The sequence below is a fragment of the Protopterus annectens genome, chromosome 16.part0 (assembly GCF_019279795.1).
Source record: "Protopterus annectens isolate FY-2018-M chromosome 16.part0, PAN1.0, whole genome shotgun sequence".
In the NCBI taxonomy this organism is placed as follows: domain Eukaryota; kingdom Metazoa; phylum Chordata; order Ceratodontiformes; family Protopteridae; genus Protopterus; species Protopterus annectens.
Window position 1 is genome coordinate 13950184 of NC_056750.1, and position 24197 is coordinate 13974380.

Sequence of the window (24197 nt, forward strand, 5' to 3'; positions counted from 1 at the left end):
TCAGGTAAGGTGGCTGAGAAGAAAGTACCTGGAGCTCTGATACTCATCTACCTGATGTAATGGTGACCAGGAAAAGCATTTTCCATGGCAGATACTTTAATTCTGCATTGGCTAAAGGCTCAAAGAGGGGTTGAGTCAAAGGTTTTAAGATAACTGTTAGGTTCCATGGAGGGATAGAGTCCTTAACAGCATGCCAAACTAGAAGGGTACCCTTAAGAAAAGCTTTGCTCAACTTCAAAGAATCTACAGAAGACTGTTTTTTTTTTACCTAGGTGAAAATTTGAGATGGTAGTCAGTTGCACCTTAGCTGTCAAGTAACTTGCTCCATTGTGGAAGATGGAAGCAAGAAAATCAAGAATAGCTGGAACAGGTGCTGAAGAAGGGTCTAACTGTCTCTGGTGACTGTCACAAATGGAAATCCACTGTCACCAGGTGCAAACACTTTAATGAAATTAAAATAAGCGCTTTCGTCTTGGAAGCAAGACTTCATCAGATGAAACAAAAAATTCATATCATTGCTTTTATATTAAATTATACAATTGCAATTAATTTTTAAAGGTGCAGAAGTCCTTAATAAATAGAAATGTCATAAAACATACATATAAACTACTTACAATGTTTTAACATAGTTTTAACATAAGGATGGTATTTTTAACATTGTAAGTAGTTTATATGTATGTTTTATGAAATTTCTATTTATTAAGGACTTCTGTACCTTTAAAAAATAATTGCAATTGTATAATGATTTAATATAAAAGCAATGATAAGAATTTTTTGTTTCATCTGATGAAGTCTTGCTTCCAAGACGAAAGCGCTTATTTTAATTTCATTAAAGTGTTTGCACCTGGTGACAGTGGATTTCCGTTTGTGACAGTTTGCTGAGTAACTGTGTCTGATGGCCAAGACAGAAAATCTTTTCCACTTACTCTTATAAATATACTCTTATAAATTGTGCTGGTAGAAACTTTCTGGGATGATGTAAGAATGTGATGAACATGGGAAGAAAGCCTAAATATTTTAACCATCACTGGAAGTGGAGAAACCATGCGATCAACTTGAGAGATGAATGTCTGGGTGAGGCAAACCGGAAGGGGTGAGACAGCAGTTCCTGAACAGGCTCGAGCATCCATGGAGGGTGAACTAGATGATGCCACAGGAAGGTGACCACCCTTGGTGAAGCCAGAATGTGGAAATGAGGATAACTTTGCTCTTCCGCTGCAATGCTTTCTGAATAAACTCGGTGATGAGAGGAGTAGGAGGAAAGGCATATAGAAGTCTGGTGGGCCAATCATGAACTAGAGAGTCCCTCAGTGATTCCCCCTCCAGGGGTATCAGGGCAACATACCTGCTGCACTTGGAACTGAGGGGAGAAGCAAAGAAGTCACAGCACGTTTGACCCATTAGTGAAATATAACTTCCGCCACAGATAGATTGAGAGACCACTTGTGAGCGAGTAGGATGGGACTGCTCAGTTTGCCTACTAGTAGTCCAAGTAGGAAAGGCACCAGAATGGAGATAACCATGATAAACAAAGCTGTTGGACAAACCACTCACTTTTATTAAGGAGCAAAACAAACCAAAAACAATGGCTTGTTTTGTTCTCGTGCCTTTCCTACTTGGATTATTATTTTTTTTTGCTTGGGCACTGCTTCTACAGGATTTTGTTGTCTGCTAGTATGTTGCTTTTCTCCAGAATATGCATTGCCAATATAAAGCAGCTAGAAGAGTTTGCCCACTGCCAAACTCTCACTGCCTCCCAACACAGGGGATAGGATTGGGTTCCCCCAGTTTGCTGCAGTACCATATCACTGACATGTTGTCTGTCTGAATAACAATCATTCTTAGAGGAAGGGCATCCTGAAACACTTCCAATGCCAGTAAGACTGCTCTCATTTCTGCAATACTGAACTGGGACCACAGGGCTTGGACTGCCCTTTCCAAGTAATGCCCACCCCAGTTGGGAGGCATCTGCTGTCACCATGGCCTTGGACCAGGAGAGAATAAAAGGGTGGCTCTGAGGAACTTCTTCTGCATGAATCCTCCAGGCTGTGTGATGCTTGCAAACATCTGTGATATGAATGGATGTTGTCAGTGGGTGGCACCTTACTGGTCACTGTACCAATGGAGTCCACTGTAGAACCCTAATGTGAAAACATGCCAAAGGTACTAATACTATTGAAGCTGCTGTCACACCTAGTAAATGTAAAACTAGTCTGGATGAAGGTGAATGAAGAGGAAGGATGTGTAAGGCCTGATTTTATAAAGTATCTATTCTCGTCTGTGGCAGACTTGCTACTTGCATCATGGTATTTAGACAGTCACCAATGAGCTCCACAGTTTGCATAGGGGAAAGCTGTGACTTGGTATAGTTTATAGTAATGCCTAGCTGGAAATACAGGTGGAGCAAGTGGTCCCTGGTTTGGTTCAGTAGAGGCTTTGTAGAAGCAGAGAGGAGCCAGTCACCTAGATAAGGAAACAGCTGGAATCCATATGTAGTCCCAGGTGAGCCACAGCCACTGCCATGCACTTGGTGAACACCCTGGGGACTGTGGTGAGACTGCAGAAGCAGAGAGGAGCCAGTCATCTAGATAAGGAAACACCTGGAATCCATGCAGTCTCAAGTGAGCCACAACCACTGCATTCCACTTGGTGAACACCATGGGGACTGTGGTGAGACCAAAGTGCAGTGCTCTGAACTGGTAGTAACCGGATCCCCATTTGAAGATTAGATATCGCCTGGGGTGCATGTGTATTTTAATATGATAGTGGCATCCTGGAGGTCTATGGAGCATATCCAATTGTCCTTCCATAAGAGTGGCAGGATGGATTGAACCTTGACCCGATCCACATAGGCTTCAGCCTCAACACAAGGGATGGAACTGAGCTGTCTAGCCCCAAAATCTCCAAGATGAAGGGACAGTTCCAAAAACATCAGAGTTGAGCCTGGCCCCCTGGATCCAATGCCAAGGCTACAGCTATGAGACCCTCCCAGATCCAATGTTGGTTCCATATGGGTCAGAGAAGTTGTCAGAGTCATACAGCACCAAGTCTTCAGATCCAACACAGACAAATTCAGAAGTATTGGGTTCAAAATCTCTGAAACTACCAGACAGATCAAAGAAGGAGTCAAAGGCTGGGATTGTACAGTAGGCATGTTCATGGATCTGATGAGAGACAGTGATGGAATAACACCCAAATGAATCTGGGTGCTGAGAAATTTTCTCATCATCCTATCCACATCCACTTCTGTTAAGCTCCAAGATGACCTGAAGGAAGATGATGTTGAAGGTGGACAGGATGTTCTTCAGGCTGTGTCCTGTAGGAAGGGAGAGTGTATTCTTGAAGTTACTGGCTCTGGAGAAAATTTGGCTGAAGCCTGAGGTGACAGACTTTGACCAATTCAGATCAGTGTGTGTGGATGGATCCAAAGGTTTTGATTTGGTCTAAGTTGGACCTGACGAAGTTGACAGATCCAAAATTATAGAGATTTTTCTCAGGTGGAGCCGGGTCTAAAGAAGTCAAAGGAGCAGAGTGATCAGAGGAGCGCTTCCTTGATTCCTTGCTTTTGTCTATTGCCTCTCCTGCAGATTTTTTAGAAGAGGAGGAGGGTCCAGAATCAGATGAAGAAAGAAGGAAGGAAGTCTTTCAAAATCATCTTGTTTTTTGCTTTCTATCAGTGCTCTGTGATTAAAACTAGCACAAATGTCACATTAATTGTTTAAATGTCCTACCCCAGGCAGTACGCACACTTGTAATGACTATCCAAGCTTGGAATTTTGTGCCTGCATGAGGAGCAATTTTTAAAACAGGTTGACTTCTCAGACATGGCAAAAAGGAAGGAGAGCAACCTGTAGAAAAAGAGACAGGAAAAAGTACAGTTTTGTACCTACCATAAATGTAGATGTTCGAGGATTCCATTGCTGCAGTCCTGACTATTGGGGTATAGTCCGCGTCCCGTCGGCCCGAATACCAGAGTATAAGGCTGACGTCGGTCAGGGCGCATTAGACTGACGTCAGTACGTCAGGGTACTAATGCGCATGACCGACGTCATATCCTCAGTCTTTTCTTGCCCCAGATGTCAGAAGACCCTAAAAAGACAAGTCCCAAAACAACCTGCACCAAAAACATGTATAATATATACAACCATATATACAAAAATATAAGCATGTAAACTCACCTACACAACCACCCCTAAATACAGGGGGAAGGAGGGAGGGTAAATTGGACTGCAGCAATGGAATCCTCGAACATCTACATTTATGGTAGGTACAAAACTGTACTATGTTCTTCGTCTTCCATTGCTGCAGTCCTGACTATTGGGTAGAATCCCAAAGCAGAGGTAAGGGAGGCTGGCAAATTATAAAGTAGTAGGAGCTGACAATATGCCTTGTAAAACAGCTGTGGCAAAACCAGCCCTAGACTTAGAGTAGATAGGAAGGTGATAATGCCTAGAGAAAGTATGTACTGAACTCCAAGTAGCTGCTTCCAGAATATCCTTAGTTGCCACCCCTTAGAAATGCTGTTGAAGTGGCAGTAGCCCTAGTGGAATGAGGCCTAATCCCAGCTGGAATCTCCTTGCCATGATGGGAATAACAAAATGCAATGCAAAAGCCAATCCACCTAGAAATAGTTTGTTTTGACACAGGCTTGCCCTGAGAACTCAAAGCAAAAGAAACAAACAACTGCTGAGACTGCCTAAAATCCTTAGTCCTGCTTAAATAATAACGCAATTGCCTGTGTACATCTAAAGTGTGCAAAATCTTTTCCCCTTTATTTTGAGGATCTGCAAAAAACGTAGGCAAATGAATAGTTTGGTTTAAAGCCACACTAGAAACCACCTTAGGCATAAAAGAAGGATTAGTACGTAATGATACCCTATCCTTATGGAAAATCAAAAAGGGCTCTACTGCCATAAGGGCCTGCAACTCAGACACCCTTCTTGCAGAAGTAATAGCCAACAGAAAAGCAGTCTTCCATGACAAATATTTCAATTCAGCAGTAGCTGCAGGCTCAAAAGGTTGTAGAGTAAGTTTTCCAACACAAAATTGAGATCCCAAGCAGGAGTAGGAGCTCTACGTGGGGGTCTTATATTCTTTGCCCCTCTAAGAAACTGCTTGAACAAAGGATGCGAAAACAAAGGTGGGTCACAATCATAGTGAGCTGAAATTGCTGCAGCATGAATCTTTATGGAAGAGAAGGACAAACCTTTGTCCAACAATTCAGTAAGATATTGAAGAGCCACACTCAAATTAGGCTCTGAAATCTCCAAATTCTTTGCTGTACTCCAAAATAAAAATCTCTTCCATTTTTCTGCGTACACTCTCCTTGTACTAGGTCTTCTAGCTTCCATAATCACATTTAAAACTTGTTGAGGAAGTTGAGACCTGCTGTGTTTCAACACAGAATATGCCAGGCTGTTAGATGAAGAGAGTGAAGCTTGACATTGAGCAGATGACCGTCCTTCTGAGATAAAAGATGAGGAATCAGAGGTAAAGGCCATGGAGGCTCCTTTACCAGACTCCGTAGTAGTGGGTACCAGTGTTGCGAGGCCAATCTGGAGCTATCAAAATCATCCTTGGCCTGTCTTGTCTGACCTTTAATAGTACCTTTGGAAGAAGAGGTAGAGGTGGAAAGGCATACACATGAAGGTTTTTCCAACTGAAAGACAGAGCATCCACTTTCCAAGCTGTGTGATGAAACCCCTTTGTGCAATACTTTGGCAGCTGGTGGTTTAGTGGAGAAGCGAACAGATCTATGTCTGGAGTTCCCCATGACACTGTCAGTTTCTGAAATACATGAAGATCCAGTTTCCACTCGTGGGGATCCATGATTTGTCTGCTTAACACATCTGCTAAGGAGTTCTGTGCTCCTGGCAGAAACCTTGCCTGAAGAGTTAGTTGCAAGCTGAGCAGTCTCCCATAAAATCATTGCTTGCCTGCATAGAGGATAAGAATGTGTTCCCCTTGCTTGTTGATGTACCACATGACAGTTGTGTTGTCTGTTAGAATCAACACCTGCCCTGGAAGAAGTAACTCCTTGAAAGCCATTAACGCAAACTGGACTGCTAACATCTCCTTCATGTTGATATGTAGATGCTGTAGTCTGGCAGGCCACTTGTCTTGTATCCACTTTCCATTTAGATGAGCTCCCAAGCAATGTCCGAGGCATCTGTCGTTAAAATCTGACTTGCCTCTGGCCGGGTCACAGAGAGTCCCTTGTTTAGGTGACATTCCTGAGCCCACCACAAAAATTCTTTTGAAGGCAAGGTATTATTTGAATGACAGTGTCCAAATCCTGGCAGTGCTGTGTCCATACATTTTGAGATACCATTGTAGCTTCCTCATATGCAGTTTGGCATTGGGAAGCACCAGAATACAAGATGCCATGAACCCTAATGCTTGAAGGACTGTCCTTGCAGTCAGCACGGACTGATGAGATAGTTGATGGAAGTAAAGTGACAGACTCTTTTGTTTGTCCGGGGTTAAAAGGCCATCTGGGCTGCTGTATTCAGTCTCACGCCCAGAAAGCACATGTCTTGAGAGGGTACTAGACTGGACTTTATTTCGTTCACAGAATACCCTAGGCATCTTAGCACTGCTATAACATATTCGAGATGCTGTAGAAGGTCTTCCTTTTCTTGAGCCAGAATCAGGCAGTCGTCCAAGTAAGGATAGATTTGAATTCCTTGAAGCCTGAAGTAAGCTATCACTGGAGCCAGAACCTTTGTGAATACTCTGGGCGCAGTAGATAAGCCAAAGGGCAATGCAGAGAACTGATAATGAGAATTTCCAGCTCGAAACCGCAGATACTTTCTGCAACTTAGCCTTATAGGCACATGAAGGTAAGCTTCCTTGAGATCTAAAGTTACCATCCAGTGATCTTTGCCCAGCAGAGGTAAAAGCTGTTGTAACGTCAACATCTTGAACTTGGGAATGTCCAAAAACATGTTGAGGAGAGATAAATCCAAAATTGGTCTCCACGTGTTCCCCTTCTTTGGTACAAGGAACAGGCGAGAATAAAATCCTAGGCCCCTCTCTGACACAGGGACTGGCTGAATGGCCCCTATGTGAAGTAACTGTAAAACTTGCTTGTGAGCCTCTTTTCTTTGTAGAGGAGGAACGTCTGGCATGCCTTTGAAAGGGGCATTGTATGGAAATAAAATCTGTAACCGTGGTGAATGATATCCAACACCCATTTGTCTTGAGTAATTAAATCCCAATTTTCTTTGAAAAGAGACAGTCTTCCTCCCAAAGGAGCTGCCAGACGTGAATCTGCTGGCAGCTGAAAAACAGGTCATTGGGTCTGTTTACGAAAGGACTGACCCCTGCCCTCACCAGAAGTCTGAGCAGGTGAACTCCTGTTCTAGGCCTAAAAGAACCTTGAGCCCTGCCCCTACCACGTCTAGACCTACCCCTAGACTGAGAATCATAAGCAGGATATGTCCACCCCTTAGCAGGCCAATTTCTACTAAACTTCGGTGGCTGCACCTGCAAAAATCTTTAACAGTTTGCATAGACTTAGCTTTGTCCTCCATTTTCTTTAAAACAGCTTCCACAGGCGAACCAAACAACACATCAGACTGTAAAGGAGCATCCAAAATCCTTGTCTTAACATGCTCAGCTAAATTCTGATCCTTCAACCAGGCATGCCTGCGAAGAACAGAACTGGTAGCAGCCACCCTCGAGGAGGCCTGTACAGCATCAAAACCACATTGCAAAGAATGCTTACCCACTTGTTCAGACACATGAACCAAATCCAGCAACTCTTTACACTCAATACCTTCCGCCAAAGCATCCACCTTAGATTTCAATTGTGAAAGGAGATAATTCTGATATTTTAACATGTGAAACTGACAATTCAAAGCTCTCATGGCTAGAGTGGAAGAAGTATACACTTTCTTTCCCCACCTATCCAAAGCCCGTGCCTCTTTATCAGTGGGGACAGGATTTTTAACCACAGAAGCCTTTACACCCTTAGGCCCTTGAGAAATAGTTTCTGGGTCCGCCCTAGGACTCTTAAACAAATATTTATGAGCGTCGGGCACCCTATAATACCTATCAGGCTTAACAGGAGCAGGAGGCAAAGAGTCAGGGTTCAGGGAAGCCTCTGCAAAAACATCTTCCACCACATTCAACACAGGAGGAATAGCTAAAGGCCTATGCTGGGGTAAAAACAAGAACTCCCTAAGCCTTTTCCTGGAGTCAGAATAATCCTGGCCTTCCCATTTAAAGTGCTCCCTCATGGAATGCAAAGTCTCTGAAAATGAGAAATCCTCAGGTGGAGACGCTGTAGGAGTGGAATCATCCACATCAGAATCAGAATAGGTAGGATACTCCTGCAAATCTTCCACAGAAGATTCTGAAGCCTCTGAACACTGTTCAAAACTATCAAACTCCGGTTCCACCCTAGGCCTCTTATCAGGCGGGGGCATAGAACCCCTAATCATAGTAATCAAATCTTCTGCCATTTTAAGCATATGTTTCTTAGGTACAGAACCTGAAACGCTAGGAGAAGCCCCCACTGAAGCTGAAGTAGGCCTACCTCTCAAAGAAGTTTTGGCAACAGAAGGAGAGGCCCTAACTACCTTGGGAAGAGAGGGAAGAACAGTCACCTGAGAAGCCCCCTCAGCCTGGCCTACCTCCTGAGAAGGCACATCCTGTAAGAGTATAGTTTCTGCCTGGGACTCCATGGAAACTCCTGGCAAAACCTCCGGCTCCACTGAGCCTTCTAAAGAACCGACGTCCGGGACTGCCGGTTCCTCAACCCTAGGCTTCACTGTTTTATCCTTGCGCTTCTTGAGGAAGCGGCGGAGCATCCGACGGCATTTTATAATTGCAACGCTTCCCAAACACTAGCCTGGCACAGTCTAGCCTCCTCTTAATAGTGCGTTTGTTAAACCTAGCACAAGAGCGGCAACCAACAACGTCGTGCTCAGGCCCTAAACAAGGTATACACAAGGTATGATAATCCCTATGAGGTATCTGTTTCCCACAAGAAATACAGTTATTCACTTTTTCTGACATCCGTAAAATACTGAGGCAAGAAAAACTAAAATGTTCCCAACGGGTACTTAGCCAACTCTGTTTCGGTCTGAAACTCCGGTTTCGGAAAAATTTCAGTACGCCAACCTGCACTCGCAAAACTGCTTCTGCATCGGACCATGCGGCAAAAAAGACTGGGGATATGACGTCGGTCATGCGCATTAGTACCCTGATGTACTGACGTCAGTCTAATGCGCCCTGACCGACGTCAGCCTTATACTCTGGTATTCGGGCCGACGGGACGCGGACTATACCCCAATAGTCAGGACTGCAGCAATGGAAGACGAAGAACATCAGACAGACATAACACCAACAGTGGTACAAAGTGTTTTCTTAGTTAGAGTCCACACTTGAACAGATCCCACGGTTCTTAAGGCTTTATTTTCAACATTTTTTTCACTGTATTTCCACCTTAGCAATTATAGCTATGGTTTTCAGCCTACTTAGGTGTTCACTTGTAGATTAATACACATGTTCATTAATATTATGTTTATGACACAAACCTGATGGAAGTATTTATTTGGTATGAAAGCAACCTTTGCTAAAAGTGTTGCAGTTTATAAGTATTAATATTTATTCTGATAGATGTCTAGTGATAGATCTTTTTGTTAGTTAATTAGTCATTCTGATAGTGAGTTAGTTTCTTAATTAATAAAGTTTGGATTAGTAGATTAGCCTTAATAAACTATTCCTATATTATATATTTTAATTTCTTTCCAGCCTTTTGGTATCAGTTCCAAGGTAGCACAGTCTCACATTTACACTATGGTGTTAAGGTGGAAGGCAGACTTGGGATCATAGAAGGTTACTAGGCTAAAGGTCCTGGGCCCTTACAAGCCTAGCCAAGAGTTTATCCCCAAAAAAGAAACCTCAGTCAGCACCTGTCACCCCTGTCAATGAGAGACAAAGGTGGAACCTCTGTGACAAATTTGTGGTTTCCCATCCAGTCATCAAGGTTGTGCTTGAAGAGGGTCAGCGAGGTACTCTGACATGTATGGGAAGTCTATTCCATTGATGGGGCAGTCTCTGGGAGAAAACCTGTCTCTCCAGCAGGTTTTTTTGATGTCGCATATTAGATTTAGGCCTATTGAGCGGGTAATGCATGAGGAGTTAGACTTACAGATATGGAGCATCTCTAGTAGGGCAGGGTCCGATACTGCCTTGAAGGCAAGATACAGATCACCACTGAGCAATCTGTATGACACTAAGTAAGTGATAGTGATTTGAGCCTGTGCACACAGGACAGGTGTTGGAGGCCATGGATTCTCTTGTGATGTATTTCTGTAGCCTTTCCAGTTGGTGCACGTGTTTGGAGAGGTACATACCAAACGGGGCATTATGCTCAATTATAGTTCTAATGAGGGAGGAGTACAGAGAGGTAATAACCTCCTTTTTTCTGGATGCAATTCCTTTACTTATGAGATGAACCAAGTAAAAGGCTTTTCTGACCACTGCCAGCACATGTTGGTCAAATGTGAGATTCTTGTCAACCTGAGTTCCCAGGTCTCTCACCACGGGTTGTATATGGTATGATAATACATTTTTTTTGCATTTAACTTAAGGCAGTGACTTTGGCACCTGTTATTTGTAGCTGTGCGACCCTCTTGCAGTATGTTAACAACATTTGGGGAGTCAGTGACAGTACCCAACTTACAGTCATCTGCAAACTTGGTCAGCCACAGTCTGTCTTTGCCTGGACCTCTTAGAAGTAGATGCCAAACAGTAGGGGTCCCAGGACAGATCCCTGGGGAATACCATTAGAGACAGGTCTGCTGTTGGAGGTGGTAGAACCTATTTTGACCTTGTGGGTCCTATCTGTGAGGCAGTTGGCCACCCATCTAATGAGATAGGGATTAAAACCAAGTTGTGTTAGCTTTTTCATGATTCCAGAGTGGGGGATTGTGTCAAAGGCCTTGGGCAGGTCAAGGTAAGCTGTATGCACTGACTTTCCCTCATCCAGGGCCTTGGTGACAGTCTCAAAGAAGTCAGCTAGGTTCAATAGGCCCCTGACGAATCCAAATTGGGTGGGGTCAAGTGCTTGGAGATTGGCTATGTCCTTGTTTATGAGATCCATAATAATATGCTCCCATGGCTATACAGATCAGACTTGTCAAGTTAAAGGGGCGATAGTTACCCAGGTCAGTAGTGGCACCACCTTTATGCAAAGAGAAGACAATGGAGGTTCTCCACTCTGCTGGAATGAAGCCTGTAATTAGGCTGTGGTTGAACAGGGTGCTCAATGGTGAAGCTAGTTCTTGCTGGAGATGGTGCAGAATACAGCCTGGGATACTATCAGTTCCCATGGAAGCTGTGTTCTTTGCCTTAGATAGGGCCTTTAACAGTTGATCTACAGAGATGTGAGGTGTGGGACACGTATCAGAGATGTCGACTGGGGGGGGGGGGGGGCGATAAGAAGGTGAAGTTTGTGCTGAACCTAGCAGCTACCAGGATGGCTAAGTCAGCAGGAGCAGTGTAAGTGGTACCATTAAGTGCTAATTCGGAACAAACTTGGGCTTTGCCATGGATGTTCCTAACGTAACCGAAGAAGGACTTGTGGTTTCCCTTTGTTTTGGAGGCTAGTTTCAAGTCATAATTGGTTTTGGAGTTTTTCACTAGTGATCAATTTGCTTGCTGAGATGGAGGAAGGAGTTTTCCAATTTGGAATTTGTTCCTTTTTACCCTTGGACAACAGTTTCTTCCTTTTGTTGTAAAGCTTGCTGATAGAGGATGCCCACCAGATAGGTTTCTGTTTCCTTGAGGAGCAGGTTTTAGTTATGTGGGTATGACTGAGTCCCTGCAGTTGTACAGGTGCTTGTATACTGCATTGGCATACTGTTCAGCATAGCTGTCTGCATCCTCTGAGGGGGGGGGGGTGGCGGTGTAAAGCTGCTGATACATTCCCTTAGGAGGTTGTAGTCAGCTTTTGAGAAGTTTTTAAGCCTGGATATGGCTGGGGAGGGGTTGGGTGGGATTGAGACTTCAAATAAGACAGATTGATGATCTGATCTCACCAGGGAAGAACATACTATGGGAGCGGTGCAGCATTCGCCCATGTTGATGAGAACCAAGTCCAGTAGGTTATCCCCCCTTGTGGGGGATGAGACCAGCTGGGATAGTGCGTTAGAGTTGATGAAGTCAAGGAATTGTTGGGTGAGAATAGTTCACCCAGTCTATGGTGGGTAGTTGAAGTCACCAAGGATCAAGGTGCTAGGGGGTACCTTGATGGAGGTCAAGTAGATCCATGTAGGAGGAGTGGGTGTTCTGAGACATGCAGGGGAGTCTATAGCAGATAATAATTTGGATGGGTGTCTTGCCAACTATCAATTGCACCTGGAGTAATTCCAGTGTGTCATGCTGGTTAACCAGTCTGGAGGTGTGCCTCTCTTTAATGAAGACAGAGACTTCACAACCCTTAGCCTTTCCGACCTCATTTTGAGGTCAAAGTGTGGAATGAGATACAGCCTGGTAAGGCAGGGGTGTTCTCCGCAGCTCTGAACCAAGTTTCCGTGACTGAACAGACATCGGCATCTTCCAGTGTGAGGAGAGCCTCCATTGAATGCATTTTCAGATTAAGGCTCCTAGCACTGAGCAGCATGACCTTCAATTTGCTTTGGTTAAAAGAACGAGTTTAATGCTTTTATTTCTCTTAACAGAACTACCCTCTGTAACCATTCCCTTGCTCCAAATAACCTGATTATATAAAAATAAATGCTTTTGATGCTTTTCATTGCACTCAACTAGGATCGCTTGTTTGTGTGTTTCAATAAGGGATATTCCATTTTTAATTCAACTGTGGACTACCTACTATTTTCTATTTTATTATTTTGTAGTACGTATTTTACGATTACATTTTTATTAGTGAACAAGGTGCATAACATAATTCAAGGAGTGGATTTCATACCCTCCACACTGTGAAGTTTCTTCTTGGCTTGTTTTTGACCCAGTATATGTTGCATACTGGGTTTTCTAAGACTTTGAGGGATACCATGTATTTTTCTTTTTAAAAAAACTTAAGTAAGCGTTATGCACTTCAACTAGATTTGGTTTACATTTATTTTGTATGTCTCTCTGCCTACAATAAATGCAAATGTAGAAACTGAAACTTGAAGCATGGTGATAACACTAAAGCATTGCTTTAAAATAAACAATACAGTTAAAAACTCTCCAAACTGAAATTAAATGACAACTGGACAAATACAATTTACAGCATCCTATGTTTTATAAATAGTACTGCTTGCATCTGTGGTATAACATCCTAACAATTCAAACCATTCAACCCCCTGAGGATGGTCTTTACTTCTGTAATTAGCATAAATATCTTGGGTCTTTTATCCTTCTCCTCACTGGTGTTTTTAAATCAAATAAGCCCAAAAGGGCGCTCTTGAAAGGAGTCCTGTTGATATTCTAAGATAAGATGATAATCAGAGTAATTAAACCTCTGGGATTATTCATGCTTCCATGTTTCCTCTGAACAGAATGTGATAATTATCCTCGTTAATTTGAATAATTCCAAAAGCAAACCTTAGACTATAGCTTACATTCAAGAGCTTTAAGATGATACAAAAGGAAGACAGGACTACTAAAACTGCTTTACAGTACGTTGATAAGCATTTGAAGACCTAAATAACTTTTTAGTGTTTTCATGTTTTACCATTACACTCGGTAACATATTATGCTACATCCATGTACTATAACAGCCTTTTGAACAACTGTTCGTATGCCTTGCAGACTACTGCTTCCCTAATATTTAGCACTGCTCTCTACACAGGTTTGTACTGTCCTGAATTCTGAAGTTGTTCTAAAATGTGTCACCTTACCTATTCAAGGATAATCCATGGGTCACCATTTTGGCTAGGGATATGATAAATAGCTCACTCTATAGACCTGGCAGGGTACAACTGCCTCTTTATGAAACTCCTGACGCTGGACAGTCTGGAGTAGGAATGTTCATTTAGTAGCCTATGGGCTCATGTTAAGGAGGAACGATGTACATGCCTGTGTTTAAAACCTCAAGAAGTTTCAAGATGACACTGAAATATAACACAGAAAACAGGAAACTTTAACATTGTATTTAACATGTGGTGTCAGACTAAGTCCCTCTCCAATAAGTATACACCGTTATAAAAACACTACAATTAGTGCAGTGCAATCATTTCCCTTGTTAATGAGACAAACAGGACTTTACAATGCATGGCAAGAAAAGCACTAGCCAATGATTGCACCCTGTGGCCTACATGTCCCCTGAAGTTAGTAAAAGTAAACACAGAGTAGGTGCACATGTGTGTCTGTGTGTTTTGAAGAGGTGGGGCATCATGCCTCCTGTAACAAATGCTTTAGGACACACAGGTAACAAAGAATACACATAAGCATCTGCCGGGTACAATGCTTACCATCAGAATTGTGCTGATTCCCTATTATTAGCCCCTTTTAATACAATATAAATAACTCACTATTATAAGAACACAGTCTCCGGCATCATTGCAGCTCTTCCCACATAGCATATACTTGTTTCTCCAAGGCAGGTACATTTCAGCTCCTCCCACATAGCATATACTTGTTTCTCCAAGGCAGGTACATTTCAGCTCCTCCCACATAGCATATACTTGTTTTTCCAAGGCAGGTACATTTCAGCTCCTCCCACATAGCATATACTTGTTTCTCCAAGGCAGGTACATTTCAGCTCCTCCCACATAGCATATACTTGTTTTTCCAAGGCAGGTACATTTCAGCTCCTCCCACATAGCATATACTTGTTTCTCCAAGGCAGGTACATTTCAGCTCCTCCCACATAGCATATACTCGTTTCGCCAAGGTAGGTACATTTCAGCTCCTCCCACATAGCATATACTTGTTTTTCCAAGGCAGGTACATTTCAGCTCCTCCTACATAGCATATACTTGTTTTTCCAAGGCAGGTACATTTCAGCTCCTCCCACATAGCATATACTTGTTTCTCCAAGGCAGGTACATTTCAGCTCCTCCCACATAGCATATACTTGTTTCTCCAAGGCAGGTACATTTCAGCTCCTCCCACATAGCATATACTTGTTTTTCCAAGGCAGGTACATTTCAGCTCCTCCCACACAGCATATACTTGTTTCTCCAAGGCAGGTACATTTCAGCTCCTCCCACATAGCATATACTTGTTTCTCCAAGGCAGGTACATTTCAGCTCCTTCCACATAGCATATATTTGTTTCTCCAAGGCAGGTACATTTCAGCTCCTCCCACATAGCATATACTTGTTTTTCCAAGGCAGGTACATTTCAGCTCCTCCCACATAGCATATACTTGTTTTTCCAAGGCAGGTATATTTCAGCTCCTCCCACATAGCATATACTTGTTTCTCCAAGGCAGGTACATTTCAGCTCCTCCCACATAGCATATACTTGTTTTTCCAAGGCAGGTACATTTCAGCTCCTCCCACACAGCATATACTTGTTTCTCCAAGGCAGGTACATTTCAGCATCACTTCCATTGTTTTCATTCCACTGCACTTGAAGCTAGTCCAGTTTTATTCAGGCCTGTGTTTTTCTGTTACACTGCCACTACTTCTTACGTCTATCCTAATCGTCTATTATAATATTTTATGTATTTGTTATAATTTTATTATACGATTCACAATATTGAATAGACTCTTACAAACTGTATGCCTAGTTATACACTTGACTATTATTTTCACATGTTGGTCATTGCACAGATTTGTGATGCACACCTCCTTTTCTCAGTCCGTCTCACTACATTTCAGAGGATCCCCCCCCCTTGCTTTGCAAACAATGCAGCTGACAGGAACTCTTTCCAAAGCACTGGATGGAATGAGAGAAAGATGACAAGCTGTTGAGTTCACTTGAGTAGGAGATCCCAAGCATTTAACATAAAAAGTTTCTTGTCCGGTAAAACAGTTCCCAGTCCTTAAATGTTACACAAACAATAAAAAGTTCTCAAAAGCAGTACATTTTTTACCAAAAAGTTTGCCCCAGTAGTCAAAAAATAAACTCTCTGCTAAAAATAGCAGTCCTGACAAAAAACGTCTGACACGGTAAAATAATGGGTGGCTTTTAGTCAACAAAAATGTATACAAATAATTTCTTAAAATGGCAACAATTTCTGTGTGGAAGGGTTTCCCTATGGGGACACATCTGCTAAAAACAAACCCTGAAGCTGATTGTTGCTCATGTGAAGCTTCACAGCTGCTTCCTCTTAAAGTGGCAAGAAAGTAATAAAATTCTGTAAACTCTGACAGCTGATTTCCTCCAAGAGGTTTGGCAATGGGTTTGGCATAATGGTTAATGTTTTCACCTCATGCACATAATGTATGGGGTTTGATTATTACCTCGGGTTATTGGCTAGGCTTAAAATGACCCTGCAGGGCAGCTAGCCTGGTATTCACCTATGAACCCACTATCAAATTAGCAGTCAGTCTGTAGGTGTTGGAGGAACCAGAGCTTTGTGAAGCAGGGCAATTCTATCAATTGCATGATGTCCAAAGGCAACAGCAGCAGTGAGAATGATAAGCATCACTCCCTGGGAATCAAGCTCCTCAGAGAAGACCCTCCCCAGATGCAGACAAGAGTAGTTCTCCCTTTTTTTAGGAGAACAGCTGAACAGCAGCAGAGGATGTTTCTGCCTCTTGGTCCTTACCAGCTTCCCAAGGAGCAGCACCACAGGGACAGACAGAATCTGATGTGTGGCCCTATGAACCTGATATGGCCACAGGGGAGTCATTCAAGCAATGCCTGAGGCAAAGGGCAATCTGGAGTCAAGAATGAAGCCTCCTATACAACTTTCCTTTTCTTGCTGAACAGGGAGGGAACATCTGAAGAGCAGGGAGCCAGGTCTATCACTCTACTGAAAAACTGACAAGTGGTTAGCAGAGCTTTAAAACTGCAGTCTTCTCCAGACTAAAAGGTAGAATTTGAGAAAATTATGACAGGATGTTGTTGACCCCCATGGCACTGATCCTAAGTGTAGACAAAAGCCCCAACAGAAGAACAGTTTTTTTGACAAACAATATAAACCTTTTTCCAGAGCAAATGGAAGGTAGCCCTCAACAGGCTACTTATTTGCCCAACTCTGAAAAAGCACTAGCTAACCATCAATCTTTCTCAAAGCTGCAGCAGAGAGCTAGATACAACATAAAGAAAGTTCTGAGAGGTTGACACCCTAACCACTGTCCTTACACCACTCTCCTTGACCTCTGCAGTGGTTAGGGTGTATGGAAGGTGCCTTAAAGCTTTGGAAGAAGGCCAACCATCCGATCCTTTGGCAGGATATGTCCCATTTAGCTTAGGCTACTGCAACAGTGACTTAATGGTGAACACCAAGGTTTTCCTTTGCACGTGTTTTGACTTCAGGAAGAGGCAGGCTCATACAGAGCACAAGTAAGGGCCTGTAAAATCAAAGTAAAATTCCATGGCAGAATGAGGTCTTTGATGGGAGTCTAGGAAGAAAGATCCCTTTTATAGAAGCTCTACATACCTTCTGGGAATCTAAAGAAGTACAGCTGAATCCTTGATGGAAATTAGAAATTGACACCAGCTGTATTTTTATAGTGGAATAACTGGAACAAGAGTCAAATAATGTTGCCAGAAAATGAAGGACTGAGGCAATAAGGACCAAGAAGAGGTCTAGTTCATAATATACTGCCCAAACAGAGAACCTCTACAATTTACTCTTGTAAATTTTTTTGGTGGTGTCTTCCATGAAGTCGAGAGAATCTGAACTATCCTATCAGAAAAAGATTAACCCTGGCCATCCCTGGAACTGGAGAAGCCATGTGGTTAGTTTCAGGGTGACACTGTATGGATGATACTTGCAGGATAAGTTATGAAGATAACAAAGGCCTTGCACGGTGATGCTTTATGCAGGAACGTTATCATAAGGGAAAGAGGAGGGAAGATATAAAGAAGACCAGGTGCCCAAGGATGGACCTGAGTACCCCTACAAGTCTGTCCTTATGGAAGGATGAGGCCAAAGTAGCTGCTACATTTGGTATTGGCTGGAGAACCAAAGAAGTAGCAGCAAGTTGGCTCCAGTAGTAAAAACTGTCTGTGTTACTATCAGATTGAGGGACCACTGGTAAAACATCAAGATACAATGACTGAGTCTGTCAGTTAAAGGTTGGTCTGACATGAATATGCATTGCAATTAGAAAGCACTGTGAAGACATCATTCACTGTCGCACTTTCATGGCTTCTTGGCAGAGCAGATATAATCAGGTTCCTCCCAGCTTAACTGTGTACCATACTATAGAGGTGTTGTCCATTTGGACTGATATCACACTCTGGGGAAGTAAGTCCTGTAAAGTCTGCAGTACTAGGAGGACCACCTTCCTCTCCACGATTTTGATGTGAATGTGGGCCTCTTGTTGTGACCATGTCTCTTCAACAATTCTCTTCCCATAATGCCCCATCCACCCCAGAGAGGAAGCATCTGTGGGAACAGTGGCTGAGGAAAGGGCTAAGATGAATGAACAGCCTAGTGGGACTGAAGGTGACTGTATCCACAAGCTCAAATGGTGTCTGCAGACTGAATGTAGACATACAGAAAAGATAAGAGTGAAAAGGACTGAGACTATTGTATGCTGAATGTCCACTGATGTAGTTGACTCATGTCATATCTGGCATTTGGGACAAGGGTTATTGAAGCAGCCATCACACCTAATATCTGGAAAACCAGGAAAGCTGGAAGAGAGGCAATTTGGAGAAGTTTACTTATGATGAATCTGCAGTATAGAAATCTCTCCATTGGTAATTTGCAACATTTAAAGTTTTGTATAGATGGCTCCTAATGAAATCTCTGGTTTCAATATGATCCAGTTTGGATTTTTCAAGAATGTGGTTAGCGTTGCTGCCTCACAGCAAGAGGTTCTCCGGTTCGATTCTCGGCTGGGGTGCCTTCTGTGTGGAGTCTGCATGTCCTCCCTGCGGTCGTGTGGGTTTCCTCCGGGTGCTCCAGTTTACTGCCACATCCCAAAGACATGCAGTAAGTGGACTGGACACACTAAATTGGCCCTAGGTGTGAGTGTGTGCGTGCCTTCTGTGGAAGGTTGGGTGCCGGGCTGGCAACTCAACACCATAAAACTCCACTGCCAATCATGAGTGGACGGATGATCCGCTGTGGCGATCCCTAACTGGGAAAACACGAAAGAAGAAGAAGAAGAAGTGAAATGCTCAAGGACGGACACATACAATATAAATAGTTTTTTGCTAAGATAAGAGATTTCCTTGTTGTGACAGTAAGAAAACTATCATACAGGTATTGGAACATTCAGACCCCTTCAACCTCAAGTAAGCTGTAATTAATGCCATCATTTGATGAACATCAAGGGGGCTGTGCTGAGACTGAAAGGCAGGGATCAAAATTGACAGTGATTGCCTTCAAGCCAGGAGAGAAGGTACCTTTTGGATTGCTTCACAAATGTATGTGGAGGTAAGCATCCTGAAAGTCTATCAAGCACATCTAGTCTCCTTCTTACAGACATGGAAGAACGGCTTGCACTTTGACCATCCAGAACTTCATCTTCTTGACAGAGAAATTTATGCCATTCATATCTAATATGGGCCCAAGTTTTTTTTTTTTTTTGGGACAAAAAGGAATTTGGACTAGGTGCTGGATCTTCTCTGGGCTGGTAAGACCTCTTTCTAGGATGCTGCTTTTGAAGGAGCTAGAAAATCTAAACTACTGCTGTCTGTCAGGGTGGCACAACTAGGAGAGACGGGGATGACTGTGACTTGTTATGAAGTCAATGGTTTAGCCTCTGGATATAATACCCAGTTGTCCTGTGTGACTGCCAACCAAAAACTGAGGTGAAGAGACAGATAACCATAACTACCTTTAAACTGTTGTTAATTAGGAAAGCCCTCAGGGGAGCTGGGTGGTTTTCCTGGAGAAGGTACCCCTGAATCCCAGATTGTGTGTGTGACAAAAGGAGATACTGCCAGCCCAGCTAGCAGAAATTCTGTAAATAATTATATGTCATTTGTGAATATCAACATGATTCATATAAGATGTTTGTGTTACAAATGTATTAGAGCTGTATGTCATATAAGATAGTTTGCACAGACGTGTGCTGAAGAGGTATTTTACAAAGTGCTGTTTGAAATGTATCCACAGTGTACCCTACTGAAGTACAACAAAAATGTATATACACTATTGTAACTGTTTAAATGTATATATTTTAATATGGGAAACTGGAATACAGGAGGTTAACTTGCAAAACTTCTGAAAAATAGCTGAAATTAAATTACTTTATGACAAGGTCATAAAAAAGATGTTGTCTTTCAGTTTCAGTGCAGCAAGGAGAAACAATGTCTAAACTAAGGAGCTTTCTGTATTGTCTTGGAAGTGTTATATTGTTTTAAGACTTCCACCATTTGCCAAAGATCTGAGGAAAAGCCCTTGTCTATGTATTTTCACAAGCAGATGCTAAATACTGCCAGACTCCAGCAGTGATGGTTTTCACCTGGGACAGACTCAGCTAACAAGAAATTATGTCATGCTGCAAGCTATCACAGCAGTAATATTTCAGATATTACATTGAGAACTCTCGAGAGAGAGAGAGAGAGAGCATTCTGTATCCTGTCTTGGACCTGACAATATCCATTCACCACATATCTGCCTTGCTCTGAGTAAGTCTAGGGAGCAGTATAATTCTCTTAGATACAGTCAGGAATATAGCAAAGTTTAATTTAGATGTTTTTTCTTTACTTATTTGAGACTGTCCTGCAATTTTGTTTTAAATATTTACTGTGATTTTGAATGCTCATGTCATTGTAAATATATATTTAATATTGTCTTGTTCTAAAACATTTCATTGCGGCTGATCTGTCTAGAGATATTTAAGTTCTGAGAGTACTTGCATGTATATTTGGTGACACTGTGGGCCATTCCTAATAGACTTGCTCTTGGTCAAACTACCACTTGTATTAATATAACATTGCACAGTAAGATTGGACACCCTTTGTTAAGGGCCTTAAAGTAGCTGATAAGGACTGGCTGGTGGCAGTGATAACTACCCTATAATTCTGGGCAGAAGTGAGCACAGCTAGTAAACCTGTGCCAGCCTTTCTCAGGTGTGTGTGTGTGTGTGTGTGTGTGTGTGTGTGTGTGTGTGTGTGTGTGTGTGTGCGTGTATGCAAATCAAATCTGAAGGTGTGTGTGCGTCAGCTACTTTGGCAAGAACATGAAGCACTGGTTGGACAGAGAGAGTGCTGGAGGTCTTGGTTTGGTCACGCAGCTGAGATCTCAACTCTAAAGCTGTGCCAGTGGGGAGACTTATTGGGGACCTGGAGAAAGGAGGAAGAAATCAGCCCATGACTGACTGTGGTCTCTGTGTACTCTTAAGGGAAACTGCACTTGATACAGAGAGCTGCATCTGGAAATACTCTGTGTATGTACCTGTCATCCTCCCAATGTACGTCCCCCACTGGTACTAATGGTGAGGATTGAGGCTTCTTGATTACTGGTCCAGTGGTGGGGTGTCACAATGTGGACCACTCTGTTTTGAGGATGGCCCCTTCTTCTGCAGAAGGCCCTGTCTGAAAGGGAATCAAAAGGTGAACTCTGAGATTTTTTAAAGCCAGAGTGCCTTGATACCCTTCTGGCTGATGGTAAAGGACCTCTAATGGCTGGTTCTACAATGTCAGGGTCCCCACCTTACACTCTTAAACACCAGGTCAGTCATCTAGTCAGCAGGGGGGACCACCCAGGAAGACCTAAAAGCCTCATATAACACTTCCTCATCTGGGGAAGGGGGCAGTAGGCCAAGTATTCCCCCTGACTGATTCCATAATAGATTAAATGCATCTTTTCTTACAACTGCACTTTTTGGATATTTTTTTGGGGGGGAGAGTTCTTCCAGAGTCTTGGAATCCTTGTTGATGGGTAGGTTGAAGGCATCCAATGCTAGTCTGTTCCTTGGACTAATGGTGAGGTTTCAATGATTCAGACAGACCAGTGTCTCCCAGGGGACTGGTGTCTAGTGCTTTAGATGCAGTACTGACATTGAAGGATTGGATCCCTTCAGTACCAATGGAGGATGCACTAAAACTTTCATCAACTCTGATATTCCTAGCACCAAAATAGGAGCAGCAGTTACTGGAGGTTATGGGCTAACTCGAGACACCCTGGAAACAGAATTTACTAGCTCGCTCCCTCCCTCCCTCTCTGCTCTGTCCTATTTTTCTTGCCATCTTGGATAGGTGCCCTTTTTTTTTTCCTCCTTCAGGATATACATGTTCCTCCTGATCCCTAGGGACATTCTGTTCCACCTGAGGCTTTTCAGTTCTGAGGTGTGTGCATCTGTATGTCATCTTTATGCCCTTCACCTTGTGCAGGGAGCACACATATGACATACGACACCTGTAAACATTAAAGGCTTTGCCATAATGGTTGAACGCTGGGCTATTCTTGGCAGGAGATCCATTAAGTAAGGAGTACTCCATCAGTGAAGAGAAGAGCATCTAATGTTATGGTAAGATTTTACACAACTGTACTTTCTTTTGCATAACAATCGTCAATTCAACATTTCATAAATTGCTCAATTTTAGCCTTGCCTGAAACCTTATTCCTCATCCAAAACATTATTCTGCATGTATTGCTCTCACATTTTCCATTTTTTCTTTGTAACTTATTCCTAACATTTTCTAAATATACCACTTCCAGTTTTTATAGTTATCATGCAATATTTTACATGCCCTACTAATTTTCCCTTTTTTAACATCAGCTTCTGTTCTAGATTCTATTAAAAACTCTACCAAAGCAGGTCTTTCACTTAGGATAGCCCCATCCCTTTCCCTTGTCCTCCATTTGGATATTAATCCTTGATAGAGAAGCAGTCGCTTGCCTGTAGTCCAAATGTCTTCTTGGCCTTTTCCCATTCTATTACCTTCCCCTCTAAATGTATTTACCCCCAATACCTTGGTTCCTTTGCCAGTTTTCTCCAGTAGTCACACTACTATTTTTGATCCTTCCCTCCTCACTCTAGTTTTTTTTTCTCCTCCTACTTTTCAGTCCACCACCTCATATTTAAACCATACCTTAACAAATTCTACTGTTTACCCCTTACTAAACTCTTCCAACCTGCTTTTTCTTTACTGTAACTACATTATGCTGCCCACTCATTTCTATCTACTTTTACCATGTCACAATCTCACATCTTATCCAACTCCATTGTTACCCAATGTCATTATCACCTTCCAAACACCACACCGTAATTCTAAATTGTTCCCTTCTCACCCTGTTTATATATATATATATATATATATATATATATATATATATATATATGCTATATCATATAGCCTATACTCTTATCACATCCCATACTTTCTTTAATTACAAATGCACCAAAGAAGAACCCATTCTACACAGATAATTTAAGGGTGAAACATAAATATAAAAACTATTTCACTACACACACCTCTCATCCACGCTTGCTCTTGATAGTGATACACATCCTAATTCTGGCCACTCTGTACACCCTTGTAATTGTACCACCTCACCTGCCACTAGTACTCCTCTTCTAGCCAACCAAGGTAACAGTCTACTTTAGTGAACTAAAATCTTACCAGCATCTACAATAAACTACCAGACTTACACTCCTATATAGCCTCATACACTTCAACATACTATTAGTCACAGAAACCTGGCTAAAACCAGGTACTAAAGACCAGAAAATTCTCCCTCAAGGCTACGATGTCATTAGAAATTATAGACAACACAGGAAAGTTGGTGGTGTGACTAAAAACAACTTAGAAATCACTTCCTACCCCCTTACCGACCTCAACTTTCAAAATTCAGAAATAGTTCTCTCTCTCCTTTAAATCAACAAACACATTAGTAATAGCCAGGCAGTAGCCATTCGTGCGACTCCCCTCTTTTCATCATTCTTGACAAGCTAATTTTTTTATTTTTCAGTAAGTACTGCTGATTTCTTTCTAACTTCAGAATATCTGCCTAAATACTTCATCCTTAAATTTTAAGGGTCTACATATTAGTTTCTCCTCAAGTGTTTGGCAGTGCTCTGTACAGATTCAGATACCTTGAGTGACATTTTTCCTGTAAAAGGAATATATAAGGAAACAGCTCCAATACTTAGTAATAATGACCATCCCCCCTGGCATGTCTACATGTCAGTTCCCTGTGCTTTCTCCTA

The 24197-nt window shown here is 42.4% G+C and overlaps 1 protein-coding gene across 2 annotated transcripts in view; it reads right to left on the reverse strand.

Annotated features, from left to right (window-relative positions):
* AK8 (adenylate kinase 8) overlaps positions 1 to 24197 on the reverse strand; it is a 2747949-nt gene that overhangs the window by 2131366 nt on the left and 592386 nt on the right. The gene's annotated exons all lie outside the window — the stretch shown is intronic.